Source organism: Aphis gossypii, chromosome 3 (assembly GCF_020184175.1).
Source record: "Aphis gossypii isolate Hap1 chromosome 3, ASM2018417v2, whole genome shotgun sequence".
Lineage (NCBI taxonomy): Eukaryota > Metazoa > Arthropoda > Insecta > Hemiptera > Aphididae > Aphis > Aphis gossypii.
Window position 1 is genome coordinate 13,629,897 of NC_065532.1, and position 25,544 is coordinate 13,655,440.

Here is a 25,544-nt window from a genome sequence, read left to right on the forward strand (position 1 = left end):
AGTGGTGACAAAACACGTATTATACATTACGTGAATCGAACGGAATACGATAACAATGAGCTGGACGTCTGGACCGGACGAAACAGAAATACATCATAGCGCGATAAGAGAGCGATGGAGAATACAACAAAAACTCAGGCATAATAATAAACACGCATAATTAATGTGATATAATTTTAATAACGCGTCTAGGAATAACAATAATCAGGCCGTTTGGTACGCTTTACCGGTTCATATATTATCCGAATAATAGTATATAATATATGTGAAGTTCGTCCAAATAACACAAACGAATCGCGACGGGATACGGCTGAAACGCAAAAATCTGCATAAATAAGCTCCGGATTCGAGAAAACCTTATACGGACGCGGCGGTCCACACCGATGATGATAATAATATATAATATGCATATTGTATACACTCGCGTGTAACGGAAATGTTTTCGTTTTATAATACAGGCATTGTACGGATGACGTGTATTGTAATGAAAACGGTGGATAGAAGAACATTTGTTTATGTGCATCATATTATATGTGTTGTTATTATTATTATTATTACTATATTATATAGAAAGAGATACGGCAACCGGTTTTCGGAAATACCTATAGTACACCTATATAACATAACGTGTGTAGTGTATACAGTATAAATCTACTATAAGGCAACCAAAGACGTATATATAGATATGTATATACGTTGACCGAGTGATATACACTTTCTACGCGTGCGCACCCGGGGACAAGGTATTTTCGAATTTCCTATCCGTTCGGTACAGACCGGTAGACGAGAACTGAGAAGTCGTGTGTGAACGTACTCCGTACGGACCATTGTAAATGTCCACCCTCGGCGCAGCGGTCAGAAAATTATTTGTAAAAATGGCGATTTTGCTAGTGTTGGATATCGAATACCTTACCTTTTCGTGCGCAGTGTACTATGTGCGAAAAAACAAACTGACACTGTGGATGCCAACACGTAGGTATATTCGATAAAAGACGACCCATACAAATTATTGTTGCAGTTCTTTTCGAAAAGAGAAAATCGAATTCAACGAACCCATCGTCGTTCATACAATGAATATTATATATTTTATATTTTCTCAGTAGTAGACATTAGACGAAATCCTTCTCAAACGCCGAAACTGTACGTATGGACTCGAATAAAAACACTCGGCGACCGGCGAAATACTAAAACTGTAACTTACTGCGATCAAACATTTTACTGTATCGGAATTAATTATTATTATATACCATTTAATATATTCCGAGACGTTCGAATATTAATGTTAATTATACACGATATTATAATTCGTTTAATCTATTGCCAGCGAATTCGTTATTAATTTTCACCATAACACGCACGGTAAACAACACACCAAATACGTTATGCTTAATACCTAGGGGAAGGAAATAAGATGATGGAATTATTTCTGCCATATTTATTATTGTAATGGTAGGTACCTAATTTATTATGCTGTGTGAATAGATATAAATTATAAAGACTATTCAATGGTCAAATGTATAATATAAAATTTGGCATTTCCTTTATTAGAAAATCACCCCTCATTTGGAGTACAGTATATACTCAATGCTTGTCAAGGACACTAAAGAACAATTGTAAAATAAAACACAGTTCAATAAAAAAAAAAGCACGTCTGGTCACCAATGTCACCGTGATAATATGATTATGAATAACTAACGACAGCGGCGTTATAGCGGTAACGGGGCAAACTCGTTGCTCGAGACGGGTTGTTACGCCGTTTCGGAGTGCTTGTGCAGTGTGTACAGTGTACACGTGGTATTCACCGATCGAATCGTTTGACAAAACATCTACAGAGTATAATAATAATAATAATAATAATATACCGAATGTTGGCAGACGGTCACAATATATTACGCACGACTGAAGAGTTATTTTAGAACGGTGCACCATAAAATGTACCGGCGGTCTTTGGATCCGATCGCTGGAGTGGAGACCGGTCGTGTCGAAAAGGGATATTATATCATATATATACGCATACTGACGTACTACAGTATAATATCATGTATTATGCAGTATACGTGTGTCTGTCGCTTTATTTGTTCTTGCTACCGCATCGAAAAGTCTGTAGAACTGTATACGCGTACATAGAAATCCGGGTAGCGAACGACATCTTTCTCAAGTATATATAATATTATTATTACTGCAGTTTCGTGCGATGAATTTGTTTTGGAATGCTATCTCGCGCTCACCGCGCCGCCAAATAAATATTAATGCATAATAATGTATTAATGTAGGTATTATATATACGTGCGTTTCGCCCGCTTGCACGTCGCCTTATACTGCAGCAGGGTCCAGTGTACAATCGATAAGTTATAATATACATGGCGTATTTACTTTACGTTCTCTGTATAGATATTAGATGATATCACTACTTTAGAGAAGTTCTTTTTGTTTTTTTTTCTCCTTTTAAAATTAGTCGAGTGAAAAATATGTCGTTTTGTCGTCATCATCCCTTCGTACCACTACCAACGACCCTAAATGTCTACAGTCTACACGCGTAAAAATGTCGGTATTGCATAACTGAGGTCGCATATGATTTCGATTATTATAATCGGGTACACAACATTTTCTAATATACTCGTGTTCAATATACATGCAGGCTTGCAGTCTGACGGCCTAAACCTAGGTATATATGCGACGATACTCATGAAATCCACCCTCTGTGCGACAGCTCGCTCCTCGTCAAATAAGAATATAGGTACCATCATGCACACACACACACTCACACACACACACACACGATACATAGCAACCGGCCGACGGCAAACGGATTGTTGTTGTACTCGCGTTTGTAATATTATTATTATTATTAAACATAGGTAGGTTGGTTGGTTGTGCGTATTATACAGTCGATCGATTGTTGTCCGCGCGTGGCTAGCTCGTTATACCTATATGATATTACAAGCGACTTGGGGTCGATTTTTGTATTTACATATACGTCAATAGGCTCGTAAATAATATCCACCTATAGTTCGTTTATATATAGGTATAGCGTGTACCGTGTGCGACGCGTTATGGAAATGTGGTAAAATCGTAAAAATATAGCTAGGCATTGTATGCAAAACGCTAATGCACGCTTATGGTATGGTAACTCGCCCGAAGCGCTTTATTGTTCGTTAAAAAAAAAAAAAATGTATGCGTTTTCAATGAAAAAAATTCGAATTTCTCAAAAATGAGTTCCCGCGATATTCTTTGGAAATATTGGCTGATAGCTGGAGAGAGAGGAGGTCCGAGGTTCAGCTGGTGGTAAGGTAATGTTGGCGCCACGGCAAACGGTTACTCGACAGCTGACATATCGCAATAAACCCGCAGTGCGTGACTTTCCGCGTCTATTTCCGCGCGTGTCGTCCAGCAGCGATCTAGCTGTCGTCCGCTCAACTGCTGCGGTGTTAGTCGGCACGTGTACCTTATACTTTTGTACATTCCCAAAACATCGCTTTATAATAATACCTATGTAACTACGCAACGTTGCGACGACGTTCGTTTGCAATACGCAACTAGATACATACAATACTGCATACGCACATTAGGGCGATTACAGGATTTTTATAAATACACACCATCACTGGGACGACGATTACCACAGAACTCATATATTATATCAAGGCGCACGGTTGCAATTAATATTCCGAGCGCAGCGCCATGATATAATTAAAGTCGACGAATTCGCGTGCGAACCGAATAGCCACCAGGGTCGGGTGTCACGCGATTTGTTGATCCGCTGTGGGGGGAGAAAATGGCCTTTTGCCCTTTAGTCTTTACGTCCGATGCCGCAAACGCGGCGTTAAAAAATCGTTGAAAACATAAAATTTTATGTATCCAATATTATTTTATTACGCGTACAACACCGAGTATCCAATAATAATGCCGTAGGCATCAGCAAACTTTTATCGAACAAACGAGATCCCACGTCTTAGGCGTAAATTACACATTAAAGTGCATTTTGATTAGGCGTATAAATCACGGAATACGAAACTTTAAAATTTATATATATACACATTTATACGTGACAGACAATGCATTGTAAAAGTTGGTTATAATCCGTTGCTTACATTCGAATATGACGGTTCACTGATGAAAGTAAAATTTTAGATCGTCCAAAACAATGTTCAAAATATATATTTTTAGGGCAACCGCGGAAACTATATTTCACGTATACATATTATTCAAAAACGAGTGATTGGAACACACAAGTGAAACTGAGTGATCTGCACTACTGCACCCGTTCAAATACAATAAATTCAAAAGTTAATTTCAAATTTTTTCACTGACAAAAATTACAAAACAATACGTTTTAACTTTTAAATAGGTAATAGTTATGTACCGTGTACCTATAATTAAAGCGAGCATAAATATAAAAAAAATTGATAATAATAAATAATAATTAATAATATTATAGACTTGAAAAGAATTGGAATGTCGACATTTCGTTTGCGAACTAAATAAAAAAAGACTAACGACAATACAAAATATCCAAAATGAGTATCATAACGAAAACCTAAAAACAACGTTCATGTGTACGAGGACGATGGACATCTAAGAACGAATTTAAATCAGCAACTACTTAATAAGTACCTATAATATAGGTACGTAGTATTAATAATCTTATAATGTATATATATATATTTTTTATTAAGAATAAAGACAATCTATATTGGGACCTTAGCAGTGAATATTTCCGGAAAGTTATATTATAACAGGTTTTACTTACCGACGACGTATTATACTGCTGCGTTCGTTTCTAGCACATAAAAAAAAAAAAATCACAAAAATTGAGAGAAAAAAAAAATATAAAACGAGAAAAAATTCGCGCCGATCTGCGTGATCGAAACGGCACCTCCGAGAACTGAAAATACTACTAATACTATTTAAATATTATTTTAATTTTAAGTCGTATTATTATTATTATTATATTGGCGCTACGACTTCGATAGTCTCCGATAGCGACGCACTGACGACGGTGCCGGCGGTGTGCAGTGTGTGAGAACGACTGCTGACGGAGACGCGCGCTCGTTCTATGACGGTCTGTCGGCGACTGTCGACCGTCGAGTGTCTGCGGCACTTGGGCACTCGGCGGCGGCGGTGACGGCGGCGGCAACGGCGGCGGCGGCGGAGAACGAGGACGCCGGCCATGTGTTGAATACGGTTCCGCCGCCGTCGTCCTCGGGCTGCGCTGATTGCGCTGCAGTTGCTCCTCACCGGCCGCCGCAGCCGCCTCCGCAACACCCTTTGACGATGCACCGGTCGTGAACGTAATATATAATAATGTGTACCGGCGGTAATAGCAGCGTGTAACACCTCACCCCCCGACCACGGGTTCAACGTTCAACCCTTTGGCCGTGTACGCACTCGCCGCTCAAACATTATTATAATATTGCGTACGACCTGCGTACATAATATAATATTATATGGTTATCGTTATTTATTGTTACGACGTCCGGGGACCTATAGCCTGCACGGTGTTCACGCCTAGTTAGGTAGTGCAGTACCCGCAGCAGCAGCAGTCGAACTACGGATTGGGTATCAAGAAATTGATTTAATAAACACGTCCGTGTCACCTTCCCTCCCGACCCTACATCAACGAAGGTACTTACTATATGCATATACGCGTTTAATACAACTTATTATTTGGTTCTTATTCGGTAAGATGTTTTTCGAGACAGTTTTATTTACGGTATTTTCTCGGCGGTGATTACAATTATTTATGTTCTAATGATATGACGAAAACGTTAAGCCGGACCTACACTACACCGGTGCCGTGCAGTGTCGCGAAATGTTGCCATTCTCCGATTGGTCCAACCGTGTGGTACCTTGTGGTTTATACCACCATTTCCACTATGATTACCACCACCAGGTAACCACGGTATACCGTGAAGTTGAATTTATCCAACATTTTAACGTGTGTGATCACGTATTATTATGTGACCAAGTTAAAACAGAATTCAATCGTGGTATATACAGTGGTAGTCCAGTAGACCACGATGGGGTACACGACACTGTGCAGTGTGCGCGGTAAAATACAACGGTGTAGAGTAAACCCGGGTTAATATCTACATATTTTATACAATTATACCTCTATCTTCTGAAATTTGTGTAGGTACACCAATATAGGTTATTTAATACTGTAGTAATGTACCTTGGTATCTATACATTCTTTTTTTTTTTTTACTGATATTCGTAAAAACTCGTCAAGCTTGTATAATATAGTATACTAAATAATACCTATATCTGAAGGTTATTTATCAATTGAATATGTGGCTGGACGAGGGAGATTAATACATTCCTTCAAAAAACGTTACTTGGGCTTTGTCGTTTCTATCGGACGAAATAATTACGTAAGTATTAATTTGTCTGTGTTACTAATAATAATAATTGTTCTACGTTATACTCAATATAATACGTATTGTCATCAATGTTATTATTATTTGAATTATTTACAATATTATATTGTATACAATGTTTATGTTACTGGCACTTCTCAGTATTTTCTTGGTTATCGGATATTAATATATTATATAATATTAACTGCCAGAACTATAATCGATGTATTTGTTACCGTTAACGAGATTAATAAGTTGAACAGTCAAAATATCTATACTCAGCATGTGAGAAGAGAGGTGGGTGAAAAAGTCACATGGACGGATATTTTAAGTAAAATAATATTATCATACGAGTATCTACACGAAACGTTCAATAATTAATTATTCTAAGCACATTTTTTTTGTTCGTTCAGTAACCGTATAGTTAATGTAACTTACAAATTAACGTTCTTATGACGCGTTGTCTTAATTTAACTAATTCAAGTTAATTTATTTCATTATTATCATGTTTGCTTTTACAATATTATTACTAAAAAAAAAATAAATTATAATATTGGCTTCGTTTTATTTTTCTGATATTTTAATGCTTTTAGTAGAAGTCAGATGACTAGCCCCCCGCCCGAAAGAAAATATAATAAATCAAACACTGTAATGTAATACTTCCAAGTTCTAAGTTAGTTTTTAAAAGCATAAAAAAATCTATTCTACTTATTATCCGTTTTGTTATTTAAATTCTTATATTTATATAGATAATTTTAAATTTATTGTGATAAATAGTGATTAGTGGATAAATGTGTAACAAATTATTGTTTTTAATTACGTATATTATTTAAATTTAGTTTTTTGTTTAAAGGTCTGTTATATCATTTGTTATTTTTTCGAAAAAGTAGAATAATATTAAAATGAATACTTCAATACTTTGATAATTACACCAATATTAATTGTATATTTATATTTTTCACATAAATTGACGTAAACGCTGAAAAGAGATTTTAATTTTGCAGAGATGGGTTCAATTTTTTTACAATTATTATTTTCCATTACTATATAGTCTTCGTGTCATCTATCAATTACAATTATCAATTAAAAGTAAGTTAAAAAATACAGTAAAATATAGAACATTAGACGACGATTAGTTCTTAAGATTTGAATAATTAATTTGTCATTTTGACGATTAGTAAAAATAAAAAAGATTGCAAAATAATATACAATTAATTTTTGCAAGCTATTGTGAAATATATTAATTCGATGACATATCTGTGTATTGTAATGCAATTTATTTCCACCCAATGCGCATAGTGTAAATATTATAGTCAAATCATAGTCAAACACGACTGAAGGCGTTTTAATGTTTTACTGAAGCGGTGACTAGTGAAATAGATTTGATACACGGATATAGTACATATATAATTTTCATCGTTTGTATTTCGTGAATATATTTTGTAATATTATGATTATATGACGTATCGGTCAAAAATTAAACATTGACACAAACACGTAAATCTGAAAATGACATTGACGAAATGCACGCCACGCGACAATTCATCAGCAATGCGCATTTACATAACGTCAACCGATTACGAATAATATATTATATGAAAATATATAAAATTTTATATTTTCAAACATTACATCACGATTGCTTGTTATCACACGGATTTGCGTATTTATATTCATAGTATATTATAGAAATTATTTATTATTTATTTATTTTTTATTGTTTTATATAAACTTATAATAATTAGATGTATTTATATAAGTAACCGCCATTCAGAATTTATTTAACAGAATCAAATAAATTTACCTATAGCAGTATTAGAAATTGAATGAGAACATTTAAAAAAAAATCTAAAATTAGAGTGACCTCGGTAAAAATGATTTGTGTTATGTTTGGCTATGAACATAATTTTTATTAATCATGCATTTTATTTTTTTGCAAAATTGGTCCGACTTACCGGTAAGTAAAAGGGCCCCTGTATAATATAGTGATACATAAGTGACAGCGATTGCAAAGTCGCCCAACAAGCGGAGTGAATCAAGGTATATGTCCTTCAATCAATCTCCTAGTAAGATTTCGACAACATTTAATACGACGTTCGGATACTGTGGGTAATATAAATAAACATCTTCTATATTATTATAATCATCGTGCTTAATACTTTTTTCATTAAATTTCGAAATTCTTTAATGTTATTCTGCAATGTACTTAACAGTCAAAGTATTTACCCTTGTCAAATATCATAAAATCATTTTTAAATATTTATGATAAAAGCGATATCAAATTTAAATTTTTAACAATCATAGGTAACTGTAGGTATTGTATACAGTCAAATGGGTAGAGCAATTTATTGTAGTTACTTATACATTGTATAATACTTTTCAATACGTTTTATAAAAAAATATAAAATACAAAATTTTTAATATAATTTGTAGCCTATAAATGGCTGTATATTTTTGAATAGTGATTTATTTTCGAAAAACTTCATAGTTAATAATTAAAATCTCAATTAATAAAAATTAACTCACGTATATTGTATTTCGATTTAGTTTATAAAATTATAACAATTTTTTTCATATAGTTTATCGTGTACGTATAGTGTGTTCACATCTATTATATGTTATAACTTACCGTAACGAAAAAAGAAACAATGTTGAAATTAAATTATATATTGTTTACAAGATTTGTTCATTTGAAGATCCACTACTGCTTTTATGTGTGAATATTTCTCACGAATAATATTACTTAAAAATTAAAATGTAGAAGTAATTATGTTTATCACGGTGATTAACAAATGTATAGTATTTGTCATTGTTTATGGTGTTTATAAAAATAGTGTGAACTTTTTAGTTTTTGAAAAAGAATAATTAAATAAAATGTATCTTATACAAATACATATTATAATTATTTTTATTTTTCGGTACATAGATATTTTAATATTCTTCACTCAATTGCAAAGCGAGGAAAAGCGAAACAAATAGTGATCGATCAATATACCATTAACTTACATGATTATATTATCGTTAACTATGTGACTTAAAAAAGAATATATTTCTTTAAATCAATCTAATAATTGCATGCTACTGGAGATTTAACTGGAAATGAAATTTTTGTAAAACAAGAACAACCCTCTACGAAATCAAAGTACCGTAGCTAGTACAGTTGATATCCATAAATAACATTTTGGTAATTTGGTTTTTGTCGTTTAACGTCAATGATTTATTTTTTGCAAAAAAAAAGAACGAAAAACTCTTTTACTCTACAAAAATAGAGAGGCAAAAGTAGATCAGTGGTGAGCAATGGTGGATACGCAGTGCGAACTGCAGTCTGTACTTTCTTTTGTGCGCAGTCTTTACGAAACACGGATTTTTACGCAGAGCAGTGAATCACAGCAAAAACTTTGTGAATCTCTGAGTATTGGAGCCCATACATTAACAATAGAACTTTATACGATGGAGATTATGTTAAGCACGTATAAAAGTATACAGCGTACCTATATACTATATCAAACAGAAAATAATAATAGCAGAGTTTCTCGAAGAGAGTTGCAGAACGGCGTTCGTGTCACATTCTGTTATATTATATCATGGTTAAATAATAAATGCCTTGGATGGTTGGCGATTTAAAATTAAATTGATCTATGAATATTATTGTTTGCAAAAAAGATTACGATAGCTAATAATATATTAGATGCAGATTAGATGTATATGGATATTTTTAATCACTGTAACAATTCCATACCATTAATATGATTATTAAGAAATCAATAATCGTTAGTACTTTAGTAGCTTTTCTCTTAGTACAGTATTTCAAATATAATTAATTGTACTATATTATCGTAAATACCTCTTGCATTTCTTTCTGAATCACATTTATTAATAATTATAATTTATGGATTGTTGCACCAAGTTTTTTTTTCTAGTACATAATTATTATGCTTGCTGTACACGAGTAATAAGTATGCTTAGTTTGATTAAGTTTTCTATTCTTACAAAATATATATTTAAAAAAATAAATAAAATGTTATTTACAAAGTACAATATTATTTTGTCGATTAAATGCTCGTTCGTGTACCCTCACAGTAAAACGAAGATTTTCACTGAAAGAAATTAAATTGATCACGATAAACATCATAATACTGTTATTTGTGACTTATTTGCGTTTATTTTAGTTGCTTATATACCTATATAATTAAACTGTATTGTGTCTGATAATTTGTATTTATTTTACTTTTAATTTACTTTTACCGACACACTGTTAATTTATGTAGTTAATTTCAATGTCTATGTGTTTGTTTAATTTTAATAGGTTCGTTGGATTCAATAGGTTTACAACCATCACTAATGTATGATATCAGTAACCGTGAAATATAACGTCTAACTTTACATTCACCTGAAATACTTATAAATTAGTCATAAAACAAATAACAGCGATATCAATGATGATTGAATAATTATAGTATTCTTTTGATTAATTATTTAATACATTTTCAATTTAGAAGTTAGAATTATATACTATATAATATTACGTATACGTTTATACCAATAAATTTAATATTAATAATATTATTTTATAATTAAAAATAAAATATCTATCCACATTTTCCATGTTAATTTAAAATTATAAAAACGAGGGTTATTTTTTATTTATTTATTTTAAGAAAAACAATAGAACTGCATTAATTATGTACTTTAAAATACTAAAGATTGTGTTATGCGATATTATACGCGTAGGTAGATACAGTTAATGATTTTTATATTACAATCAGTTTTAATAAACAAACGATAATATATTATACCATATAAGAGAGCGATACAATTTAAATTTTTAAACCATTAAAGTATAAAAATAAATTAATAATTCATGTTTAATAATAATTATTTATATACAAAATCGTAATTTGTGATTTTTTCGTTAAATACAATTCACCGCGTGTATTAAGAGGAAATCCGCTTTTATGTGCTTCCTATTCTTATGTAGTAGTTATACGTGTATTGTATTAAAGTAAAATAAAATTATAGATTATAATATTGAATTAGCTAATTTAGTTTATACGCGTTAAAAAGCGTGTAATAAGTTTGCATTTTTTTTCTATTCATAAGAATGCGTAACCGCCTCATTTGCAGATCAACAAATTATAATAATAATGGTGCATTTTGATCTAGCCTCTGGCCTAAGACAGTACTTAACTATGTAATATAATCGTCTTATAATACTACGTTATCTTTTCGTCATGTTCGAAAATCGTTAACCTTTTAATGTTTAGTTTCACTTAAAAATAATATCATGGCGCATTTCATTAAATTCTAAACATAACAACAACGAATATACTTAATATTGATGTACTCGTATAGTTGTTAGTTATTACTTATTATGTTTTTTTCTCAGATCGAAGCCATTAAAGAAGTTGTACTAATAAAAGTTAATTTAAACACGAATGTAATAGTTTATCGATTTATAGGACGTGATACATCAATATAATATAATATCCGCCGTCTCCGTTTTATCAAAAACCTAAATTGCATATACTTTTTATAAAAGTATTGTATAAGTTACATTTTTTTACACATTCTTATGGAAAATTATACCTATTACTATTGTAACATGTTTTTCGAAAAATATTAACTGTTCGTGTTTTACATTTTTTTTTTTTTAAATATTTTCTTTTTAAAATTTGCTAATAGATATATTTATGCTATAATGATATTATAATATATCAACTTACATGGCGCTATGATTTTAATTTTTTTTTATATTGTTAGACATAGAGACAGATGTATGATATATTAGACGTCATGTATAATACGTGTATCGCGTGTCCTCTTATGGTAGTACATGAATATATGATGTCCGTCAATATTGCTCATTAGAACCGATGATATGGTTTTGTCCAATTAACTGCTGATATCTGCATAATTTTATCGGCGTCATTTTCAGAATTTGATACATCCTTTAGTGTTTGTTACAAACAGGAAATAAACATGCATAGCCGGTATTAACTTGTCAGTGCATAGGTAGTAGTAATTAGATGATTTAGATATCAATAATTTGCAACGTTTTGCTAAGCCGCGTTTTGAAATTATCAACTAATTATATGGTGTATTTCGTAATGAAATTTTCAATTTTTTCAATACTGATGCTTGATTACACTTTGGTAATAATTAATTAGTATAATAGGTTCATTATGTTCTTGTGTTTAATAATAATATGCTTCTTTAAAAAAAAAAATCTATACAATTATTTGTATTTTTTTCTTTCACTTATGATTCTTTCCATATTTTTCTGAAAAAATGTTATGTCGTTATTATATACATGCGGCTCCACAGATCAATTATATACTATCATAATATAATATTATGCATAGTTATTAAATTTGATAGTTATTTGTGAAACTACAGAATAAATGCAAATATAATATAGTAGGTAGTTAGTATAGGTATGTTTTGGTCTATTATTTAGAGGACGTCGTACCCGCATGTACTATTTTGAAACTCTACATTTTAAAACGATCATAACTTACTTAAAAATAATAATATCAAAAAAAGGCTACGTGAGGACCTAGGTAATAATCTTATCTTTAAATTATATAATAGGTCAATTCACTCTAATATCAAAACTAACAGCATACTTTTGAACCTAGTGAACGAAAATTTACTATGTCATACGTGTGTTAGACGGAGACAACACATGCGGGTACGATGTCCTCAGGAGTATTGTCCAAACGTTTGGTCCATTTGCTCTAAGAAAATAAGTATTAACAGATAACATCACATTAATGGAAATAAAATATTATAATACTAATGCATAAAAAAACAATTCGTTTAAAAAAAAAGCAAGTATGTAATCGCTCTGCTATATAATAAGTATCAACTGTCAAGTACTCGTTATTAAGTAAAGATTTTAATTCACAGATAAATATATTATATAAGCTTATTAAAAACGATTGTAAGCGATGACGGTCTGTCAGCTTATGTATATTAAATATATTTAGTACACTAGTATTTTATGATACACTTGTTTATATATATATATATATATATATATATATATAATAATAATAATATTATATATTGATACATTGAGCTATTATATTTATTTTTTTCATTATTTTTAATGCCATAAGTTGAATTAATATTATTACTACTTATTAACTTTAAGTCAATAAAAAATTACTGTAGAAAGGTCCAAATAAGGTCGTGGTATCAATAAGCAATATCGTATCCTAATCTTAACGTTTTATTGAAAATTTAGTTTTGCATAATAAAACATATAGTAATACATATTATATGATGTAAAAGTTTCAAGTTCCTAGAAGTTCTATTTTTGAAATACAACAAAATAACTATATTTTATTTTTATACCTAGTACTACTTATGATTTTATGTGGAACTTTTTATTAAATTGTCATCTATAGCTATAATAATTTAATATTCTATAAATATTTAACTACAAGTTAATATGCTAATTTTCGTGATTTGAAGGAATTTTATCGTGCCAAAACTTTAACTTTAAATATTTATACAAAAAAAAAAAAAAAAAAATCAATAAAGTTTGGAATCTTGCATTTTTTTTAAAATATTTTTGGCCAAACCTAAAAATGTTATCAATATTAACAAAAATGCAAATGCTTTTAATGCCTTTATGCTTATAAATAGTTTAAAATTTAAATAAATATTTCATATATTTTACTGAACTTAGAAAATAATAGTTTTAAGTAACAAGATGGAATGTTTCATGTTTCTAGAAGAAATATTTTTTGAATAATGTTGATAAAATATTAATTGAGAATAAATCGTGATTATAAACTTTAAACAAACGATGATATCAAAATTTAAACTTGAATCGCTCATAAAAATATTTTGTTGCTATGTGTTTTCGATATTATTATATTAAATGTAATTAAAAAATTTTGTATTAAATATTTTAATTTTAATTAAAATTACTTTCATGTATAAATTCCTATTATTTTAAATTAAATTTTTATTTTTTTTTTTTTAATAATTTAAAAAGTACTGAATTTTCAACTTTAACTTTTAAAAAGTAACAACTAAATCAGTTCGCTACCATAAATAACTTTCAAGGTTGAAGATTTTTTTCTATTAAAAAAAATGTGAACAGATACTCGCAAAAAAAAAACACGAATCGTTGTAAAATCAATATATTTATAGTTCCATTCAGTATCTAAAATGTTCGCAGACATTTCACAAGTTGGAGTCCTCCCTTCAGCTACAGCTACCCTATAGCTAACCTAACCCATTCAGGCATTCTATAAATACGCCCCCTTGTAATGATGTATTATTTATGGTAAAAAGTTGAAGGAGCCAGAAAACCGGCTGAAAAAGCTAACAACAAATCCGTTGCTGTCTTGAGTTTATCCGTTCATACGTATAGTTGTAAGAAAGGATGTATCATACATATTTTATTAGAAATATTTTAAGATTTATGTCTGTTACTACGCTTAATGACCAGACAAATTATAAACTATTGTTAACATTGATGACGTTACAAAGTGGTATTGACTTTAATAATTTTTAAATGAACATACCATTTTCATTGTATGGTGGCTATACGTACGCTATACGTATATATAGTTACGTAGAGGTGAATTACAATACAAATTATTATATTATTATAATGAAGACCCAACAATTAACAATGTTCTAACAATATACACTATAAATAATTGTGTGACAACGCTTCATTGGCTGTCGTTGTCGTCGCAGAACGCTGACTAAAATATTGCGTCCACTATCACCATTGGCGTGGGAGGAATTTTGTTACTATACAATGTGATTATTAAATTATTGCATTAATTAATTTTTCAGTATCATTTTTTTTTTTTATGTTTTAGTAACACGCAATTCAAAATTTTTTTATTCGTCTTATATGTTGGTGAATTCAATACGAATACTGAATACGTCCAATAAATAGGTAGGTATATGTTTTTATTTTATAATCTGTATTACAATATTTTTCAAAAAATGTTTATTAATCGAATATACTAAATATAGAACAAATATTTACCTATTCGGGTAATATACAATGCTAAAGGCGATAAAGCTATATGTAAGTATCTTACGATTCTTACGTTATAAACTTATATCTTTTTCCAAAAATAAAATTAAAATCATAATATATTTTATCGAAATTGCGAAATTTATAAAATTTATGCTTTGATTTCACATTGGATTTATTTATATTAAGAAAATATGACGATGTTGGATATTTTCTATTTTCTAGAATTATGCAGAAAAATATATAGTGTTTGTTTCAGACCATCTATCCCGGAGGGGTATCGTAAATTTTCAAGGGGGGTATGCCTTAGAAATCGCATCACAATATACAATTTACGTAATAATGTCATACCTTTTTTCGGGGGGTATAAATTTTTCTCTGGGGGGTATTACCCTCCCGGTCACCCCCTGAAATGAACACTGAATATATAGGTAGTGGAGAGTGATCAATTCAAATTAATTTTTCCCTGCAGGACCGTTGAAAGCACCGAGCCGTTGTCATGTTTCATATACATCGGCAATAACAATGGATTCATCATCGATTCTATATACACATTCTGAGGTGAGTCAATACTTAATTTTTCAATGAAAGTTTAACTTGAATCATTATATCTCAGCCATTAAGTTTTACAAGAAATTAATTATATTTTTAAATTATAAAGCCTTGATAATAAATTGTAAAATAGGTTTAATTAACAGTACCTACGTTATTAGAAGTTAAGGAATCGATATAGCCTACACAAAAAAAAATGATATTAAAATAAGAGAAGGTTTTATATAATTTGTTTACTTGAATAGCTAATTATAAGATAAAATAGATGATTGGTTAATGGTTAGGTATTAATTAATGAGAGGTGCACATTTCCAATATTTTTCACACCAGTGACCTCCAGAATATTAGTGATAATCAGTATTAGTACCTATATACAGTATACACTTATTGCAAAAACGTTAAATTTTTTCTTAGCTGTTGTCACACTCTAGGCATTCACAAAGAGGTTTTTGAGAGTCGAAAGAGTATTCAATAAACATTTGATAAATATTCAAATTGAAAATATATTTTTTGGAAAATATTACAAGCTTTGCTCGTTTACATTAGTTTGGTTATCATAAAACAACCAATAAATCCATAATCATCGCGATATTATTACAAACAAATCAGATAACAACGTACGGTTTTGGCATTGTTGTGTTTTGTCGTAATGTTTGTTGTTCATGGATGGCTATTCGCGTATAAATACAAACTGAATAAGTAAAAATCTTCCATGTGACCTGTCACTTTTCACGCGCAACAAGGACGTTTCACGGACACTGTCAGACGGTTGCCTTGACTTTCGCACTTATTTAATTTAAATCGTTTTGTATTCATTCCGATTCGGTTTAAAATTATTACACCTGGAATTTTCCGAATGACCATATGCGTATCACACTATCATACCATATCGTAAATTATATAGCTGCTGTAAATTATGCACCTACCACCTTCTCATTTAATGACAAAAATCGTCTCGGTTAGTAGCTAACTGATTGCATATTATATTAGCACGTATACATATACAGACATTGTTCTTTTTTTTTTTGATTTCTTCCTGTTAAGACCAAATAAATAGATAGTGTCAAATTTATAATCCTTCGCCTATTCATTAGCTTGTATAACTTGTAGTGCAGCCGTATTGTTTAATTTTAATTTAAGTTACGAATTTGAAATTAAAATAATATTATATTATTTTAGGAGTATAATAATGGTAAAAAAATGCACTTTTAGAGTTATTATTACGAATTAAATAATAGCATTTTATTTAATTTTGGAACCCTAGGAACTATTTTTACAACTATTCCAAATTGTAATGTCAATTGAATAATCATGTAACTATTACATTACCTACTAACTAGGTTACAACCGTTATTGTAATACTTATACAATAGCATCTGTAATTTAATAAAATGTTTTGTAAAACACACTAAATAATATTTAAATGGTTAAATAATTAATGACACCGCTCAGCTATTAATAACTCAAACTTTATAGTATAAAATGCTGTAAGTAGTAAGTACTATAGAAATGTTGAATATCTTCAGTTCTAGTAGTCTTAATATTGTGAATACAAAATAATTTGGTAAATGTTACACAGCTTTTTGACCATGAGAACAATTATTTATTTAACAATCATTTATTATTATTGGCTTATCTAATATTACAATCGGGATAGAAATTAAACTGTTACTATAATATATTCTTTACAAAATGTATTAGTATGCAACTTCTACCAAACGATTAGTCGTGATGAGCACAGCAAAAATTCTTGGTTGTAAAAATTCATATTCTGGTTGAAAATATCAAACATTTTTTCGTGATATCTTTAAAACAACTCGTTTTCAAAACATATACTTACAACATCTGTCTTTAACATTTTATAAGGTGTTAAAAAGATTAAAAATAGGTATACATTTTTTAAAACCGTATAAAATTTATAGGGAAATATTGTAATTAAGATTTTATTTTAAAATCCCTTTTTTGGTTCTCTTATTCAGTGGAAGTAATATGATATTATATTAATACTTTATCAAAAGTTAAAGATGATATCTATAGTTTTAAATTTGTGATAATAATCCAATTTATAGTTTTTTTTTGTTTTTATTACGATCTATCAATTTTCTACAAACATTTGATTGAATTTGATTTTTAGTTAACTAAAGAATTATTTGAGGATATTATTTTCAGTATTTTAAAATAATTTTACATTTATTGTTTTATATACGTTATATTTAATTTTAAATAAAAAAATATAACAAACTCTGATAGGTATAAGTAAAAAAAAAAAAAAATAGATGTTTGTTTAATGCCTATATAAAATAAAATAATTATACTTTTCGATTACGTAGGTATTTTATCTCGGTATATCTTTTTATTAAATCGCAGTTTTTGTATAACCGATTAATGATGATATGCTTCATGAATAAATTGTTTTCAGTCAATGATCACTAATTATTTCAGTAACATTTTTCACTTCCTTTCGCCATGCACACTTTTTATACAGATGTTTACTGTTGCGTAAAACAAACATTATAACAAACGTTGTGGCTAATTTCGATCTATAGAAGTTCTTGGACCTTCGATATTTCAGTTAAAATGTAAAAAAAAATCCAAAATATACCCAAGTAAAATCTGAAATCTTTATTGTTGATATGATTACTTTTATGTAGTTTTGTTTTATTTTGATCGCTTTAAAATTTGGTTCAAATTTAAAAACTTTCCTTCTTTCATAAAAATAAAAAAATTTATGAAAAAATTAATAACCTGTAGGTACATTATTGCATGTAATATAATAGGGGTGGCCAGCGAGAAGAGACTCGCAAGCCACCAAATGTATTAATAAATATGGAAGAGCCAAAATGTAAAAAAAAAAAAGTCATATTATTATATAACACATAAATTCATATTAAAAAAATTTTACGATAAGATGCGAACCGAAAAAGTCTATGCAGCTCGCTAGACGTGATTTTACCACTTCTGTAATATAATATGAGGTATATGGTATTTTTAAGAAACCAATGTACTGCTAGTTTTTACTATGCGATAGGTGCAAAAAAGTGATTCATCAACATCATGGTTGTTTCTTACCCCTATTTTCCTCTAATAATTTATTTTTCAAATTCTTAAAATTGTTTGTACTACGAGTATTTAAGCAGTGTACTGTAGTGCATAAACGCCATAAACTTGTACTTATTAGTTATTATAGTCATAATTACTTAGTATAGTATTGTATACTTGACTCGGACTATATGTCTATATAATATCGATTATAAATTATAATACATAATAGTACATAATAGTATATATCTTCATATATTATATATCAGATTTTAAGTAATTTCATATTTGTATTATTAAAGAAAATAAAAGGGTGAACAAGCTTGGTGATGGTGAATCGCCTCGTATTTGTTCCATATTTTTATTATATAATATATTGACACAGTTATATTTTTATTATTTAACCAGGAAAACTTGAAATATCAGAATTTTTTTATAGTGTCATTGCTTAAAAAACGAAAGTTAAAGATTAAGATCACAACTGATTTACAATAGTGTAATAATTCGATAATCATATAAGTACTTACTTGTTTTAGAATAAAATTAACGTTAAAAAAAATTGAACAAATATGTGTTATTGTTATGCTTACATTTAAAAAAAAAAACACTAATATACAGTATTTACTTCAGACCTTCTATCCTCTGGGGAGAGGGTATTCCTATACTTTAGTTGTATTTAAATGGTACACTTTACGAATATACTACAATGCTATAATATATGTATTTCATTATTTTAACAAAACAAAAATACATCTTAGTTATTACTTATTAAAATAATCATTATTAAGTACTTTAATCTGAATCTATTTTGTGTAATATTAAAAATTAAAATTAAATTATACATAATTAAGTTCTTGTTATGAAATATTAAACACTAAATCATCATATTGTTATATTTTATTACATAACAACTGGATTGATGATTAATATGATTACAGAATAAAATGTTAGTATTCCAAGAATAAAACCATATTTTATGTAAGCAATATAACTATACTTATGACTCGGAATAATTAAAGAAATATTTATTTAACAAATGAACTCATAATTTAAGATAATTAAAGTTGGTACAATAGTCAATAGTTAATTTAGAAATTTTACTGTGTGTGATCGGTTATGTTCGTTTTGTAAGTACTTAAAAGTTTCATATATAACAAAGTATAAGTAATAACTATATTAAAATATATTTGAACAGATACATCTAATAATAAATGTTAAAAATATAGTAAAATATAAAATATAGGTATATTCGTATCATATAAAAAATACAGATAAAAGATATTGTAGACAAAACTGCAAAATATAAAATATAATGCTAAAGGTGGACTTTTAATTATAATAGGTATCTTTGATTATTCAATTTTGTGAAAATTATTAACTCATAAAGAATTTATGCGACAGCCATACTGTTAAATTTTACAGCGTAATTAAATATTATATATTTATTTTGAAACATTTGATATGCATAATATCTATATTACTCTATAGTCATTGATACATATTTCACAATAAAAAATACTGACGTTATAAGCATAATAACCCTGGCCCCTGGGACAAGTTATTATTAATATTTATCGTTGAGTTAAAATGATAACAACAATTTAAATTTTAAAAATTCAACGTAAAATAACATTTGTTTTTATTTTACTTTAAATGATTTATTTTAACAAAAAACTACCATATTAACATAAAATATATAACTACGAGAGCTTAAAATAAAATATAACCTTCAACATTTTTTTCGTTGTATGAAAAAAAAACTCCGTTTATGATTCATAATTTATTATGAATTTGTTTATATTAGGTATGCTATATGTCTATATTATTAGTTATTGATTCGAGTAATATTTTAGTCGATAAGAAAAGATGGTCTGTAAACAACATTATTTATTGACTATAGTAAATATCTGTGAGTTATGACTTCTGACTACAAGTATAAGTCATATTATTGTTTATAATTTAACTTTTTTCTTTTTTTTTTATCAACCATTTTTTTTCATTATTTATCATATTCCTTTAAAATAGTAATTGACTAAAATATTTTATAGGTACCTGCTTCAAACATTATAAAAATCTGTGTGCCATATGAAGGGAAGCCCTACTTCTGGGAACTGCAAGCCAACTATGTGTTCACTTCTTGTCAACGTCTATGTAAAAAGTACCCTCTGACCACTGCCTGTAAAATCAAAGTGAATTATAATTTGGATAAACAAAGATATATATACGTAAACATAATTATATATCGAAGCATTATTATATTATATTTTACGCAAATGTTATAAAATAAATTACAAGTCAGATCGTTAAGATTTTACGGGGAGATCAAATATGTGAGTTAGGAAAAGGTCGAGAGATCTTATACGGTTCTTAATAAGAACTCCCCATTTCTTTTAATCGTGTATATTTCTTATCACACCTCGAATGTGTTTAATTTTTCACACACACTAAATGCATTGATTTTGTATCTGATTTAATTTTTATCTAAACACATAGAATACAATTAACTACTAAGTTAAAAAAAATTACAAAAAAAAAAAATAAAACATAATTTACATAGGTATATGTATAATATATTATGATTAAAAAAAAACATTATAATGAAAATAATGTTAAATTTAAATATTCTCGTGTATTTATAAGTCTAAAGAGTAGTAAAGACAATAACTTAATTGAGTATCACCACGAAGATTACACGCAATTATATTAATCATATTTGTGTAAATAGGTAGACAAGATAAAACGTATGCAAATAGAATACTCATATATTGTTTACTAATACGTTTTTTTTTTTTTAAATTTAAGTTTTCTACGTAATTTCGTTAATAATATAAGACGTGTATTATACTGCTAAAATATATATATATATATATATATTAAATAAAATCAATCGATTGAGCGTTCTATTAGTTCAAAATGTTATAACTATTAATAACTATTTGTTATTATTTTAATATTAATAGGACGTAGAAGACATTCATAAAGAATCATATTATACATTATATTTTTAAAATATCTAATAATTATCTAGCCTAATTTATATAATTATCTATATATTGATCTCTATATTCAATATAACTAAATCTTCAAACACATTAGTATTTATAATTGTATATATTATATTATTTATATTTTTATATTTGTTTATTTACAGTCTCATTTTACAAAAAAAAACAATTAATTGAAATCTTAAAAAGAAAATTTACGGGTAACGCCCAACATACTTATTAAATAAAGCTATAGCCATTTATTATAGGCAAGCTGAGTATACAGTATACACTATACAAACTATTTAACAACTATTAAACTAATTTGTGAAATTTATTAATGATAAATCATTTTACATTTGTACATAAGGCATTATTTAATATAACATGACGTATACAATTAAAATAAATTATTTTTATTAATATTAATATTTAATAAAATAGGTAGGTATATATGACACTTAGTAGTGTTAAATTGTGTATTCCAGAATTTAATCCTTTCAGACCCATGTTATATTCCAGCAGAAAAAATGTGTTTTCATTATAGCAATAAATGTGGTTAAACTAAGAGATTTTCAAAATTTTGAACAATTTTGATTAAATACTACCTGTATATAACTATAACATACGTACATTACGTAATTATTATTATTATTATTTTTTAATCAGCAACATTTTTCAAAAACAAAATAAATTAGTAACAATATTAATAAAAGTTTACAATAATTATGAGTATACATGTAAATTAGATTATCCATGATAGCTAATTATTATTATTAACGTTACATTTTTTGTGTTAATACTTTAGCTGTTTAATATACTCGCATTTTAATTTATAGATCAAGTTTTGATAACAACACAAGTACATAAAAATTGAATGAATCATTTCTAATAAAAAATAAGATTTAATTTAAGCAAACACGCTATTCGAATTGATAATTTGTGAACAATTTAGTTAAAGATAATTGACTATTGATTGGAAATTGTTTGTAAATCATTTTTGTTTATTTATAATTATTTGTATAGAACTATTAAGTAATAAAATTTAATAGTTCCCAATTTGAATTATTTATCAATGAAAAGTGATAATTCACAATTCATCAGAATATGGCTTAAAAAAATAGTACGTATATGTTATGTTGTTATGTAGCTATAAAGTATAGAAGGATTGTTGACATTTGATATGAGTCAAATTCATTATGCTAATTAATCTTATAATACATAATAATATTCAATCATTTAATCGGTGTGTATGATTAGTGCTAACTGTTGAGTACTGTTATAGTTTTTATTTTTTTTTCAATTTCCCAAATTTTTAAACTTTTGGACTCAACTATTTTCTTAAATAATCGATTCCACTTACTGTTGTGGAGACGTGGAGTACTTAACACAATAGTAACAAATTAAATTCAATTGGTACGATTAACATAGATTAAAACTATATTATTTCATATTATATGCGTTCTCCTTATTTTTGTAGTGCGATTAATTGTGGTTTAATACTCATTAGATTATAAATAATTTTGAATAAACATTAAGAAGTGTTTTTTTTTCGATTGTGGATTATTTATTTCAATGATCTCAGTAATAAACCACATAATTGATATACTACAACTTGAAAACCACAAATGTTAATATCATTGAAAAAAAAAATTAAATAAAGTATAAGAAAATCGTTATGTTATGTGCGCATTCTACAATAGAATAATTCGTGTATGTTCGCACAAAGACAGGACGTGTTTAATGTTTAGTCCTAACCTATCAGATAAAATGTTTATTTTCCTCAAGAAAAATATTGTATTCCGTGGTGATTGACATTCATACAAAAGAAACTCTCTCAATTAACAGAAGCGTTTGTTCATGTTATATCACTATATCAAATATATAATTATCGCGTGAAACTAAGAGTGAAATAATAATTGCCACGCCCCTGACATTGCAAAAATTTTTTTACAAAGAAAAACGTTTTTTCATTTATGTAAATTCAAAACGTGTTCACGGTTGGTTGTGGCATAATTTAATAATTTTGTCTATATAATATATATTTTGCTAAACAACATGGTTGACTTGAAGTGATCTAAATTACTGAGAAACCAATAAGTATAAACAATCGCGTGTATAACGCTTAAAACGCTACTGATTATTTTTATAAGTCCCAGCACTTTTCACTTATAGCATTTTAAAGTTTATAATTATACCTATTAAAATTATTATTATTGTACATAAAACATGTATAGATTTAATTTCTAGCTATTTTATATATATTATCGATCTTTGAACTATTATACTATAAAATTATTTCAATTAAAAATATAGAATAGAATTACTTTTGAATGTAACACCGATATGGGATGTATAAAAATTGATAAAACACTAAAACAAAGATAAAATTATAATATTATTATGATACACTCTGAAAAGTTATAATACGAGTATATTGACGATTTTAATTTTAAAGAGTTGTGTAATAATTTACAGAGAGTATGTTTGATTAAATATATTTATTTTGTAAAAATCAATATGATAATATTTAAATGAGATACATTATATTAGTATACATATTTTATTAAAATAAGTGCATCCATATATGCAATTACAAATGAAACATAATAATATATCAATTTCAAAAAAATATTCAATATGTTTTATGCATTTATGCAGTTTCGATGAAAATGGCACAAATATCTTTGAAACTGTATATACTTGTTTAAAACAAAATATTCATTAGTTGTTATTATTCGAACGTTTAAAATTATAAGCAAAATGCATACCAAACATACTTAGGAGTTATTTTATTTTAAATAATAATTAGTATGTAGAACACATTGCCCGAACACTAATTTTCATAGAAATCTTCAATGAATTGTTATTATTAATGCACCTACTTTGCTGTATACATGTTTATAGAAGTTAATTCAATAAGCATGATCACCCTCCATGTTTCATTTAATAATTAACTGACTATGATTTTGAATTTTTTTTAACATGCTTAAACAGCGTACTATTTTGAAATTCTTGATATTTTTTTTTTTACTAATTAAAGAGTTTGCTGTGATGGTACTAACTTCTATATTTTTCTAATGAGAATACCCTTTTATTACTGTTAATTATTTAGTGAATGATTTTTTTTTAATGTTTATGTATCTAATTTATATCTCTAACGAACAGTTTTTCTGTTATTAAAATATTAATATTTAGGATAAAAGTCCTTAAAATTAATTTCATAAAAATATAAATAGATGTTATATCGGATCTAAAATTAATTATAATTTGATGATTTTTATACATTTTTAATACTGACAAATTTATATAATTGCAAAAATTTTATAATTTATCATATTCCTCATATTTTCTAAAACCATTATCATGAATAAATTAAAATAACTCAAAAATTGATAAAATTTCCATTGTGATAGGTATACCAAATATTTAAAAAAAAAATATTTGCTAAATTTTTTTTTGAAAACAAATGCCTCATAGACTATAGGACCATTGGCTACAATAAATTACATAATTTTTATTTGCTAAATTATTTACTGTTTAAAAGAAGAGTAGTTGTATGAAAAACAGATGTTTGTATCTTCACATAACACTCCT

General features: G+C 27.9%; 1 protein-coding gene and 1 long non-coding RNA gene across 5 annotated transcripts in view; one reads left to right on the top strand and one right to left on the bottom strand.

Annotated features, from left to right (window-relative positions):
- Positions 1 to 5,062, bottom strand: part of LOC114130291 (beta-1,4-glucuronyltransferase 1) — a 67,743-nt gene extending 62,681 nt beyond the window's left edge. For 2 of the 3 annotated variants that reach the window (XM_050202562.1, XM_050202558.1), the window contains exon 1: positions 4,751 to 5,062. The gene's annotated coding sequence lies outside the window, so the exon portion shown is untranslated. The remainder of the gene's footprint in view (positions 1 to 4,750) is intronic. The other variant, XM_050202561.1, reaches the window with a different exon arrangement.
- A 175-nt stretch (positions 5,063 to 5,237) lies between these two features.
- On the top strand, positions 5,238 to 21,735 carry LOC126550642 (uncharacterized). Of its 2 annotated transcripts, XR_007604720.1 has the most exons (5): positions 5,238 to 5,625; positions 6,274 to 6,374; positions 15,209 to 15,288; positions 15,845 to 15,933; positions 21,012 to 21,735. It is a non-coding gene; the product is annotated as an uncharacterized LOC126550642 (long non-coding RNA). The 2 variants fall into 2 exon arrangements; XR_007604719.1 differs by lacking the exon at positions 5,238 to 5,625 and having other exon boundaries at positions 6,105 to 6,374.
- The last annotated feature ends 3,809 nt before the right edge of the window (positions 21,736 to 25,544 follow it).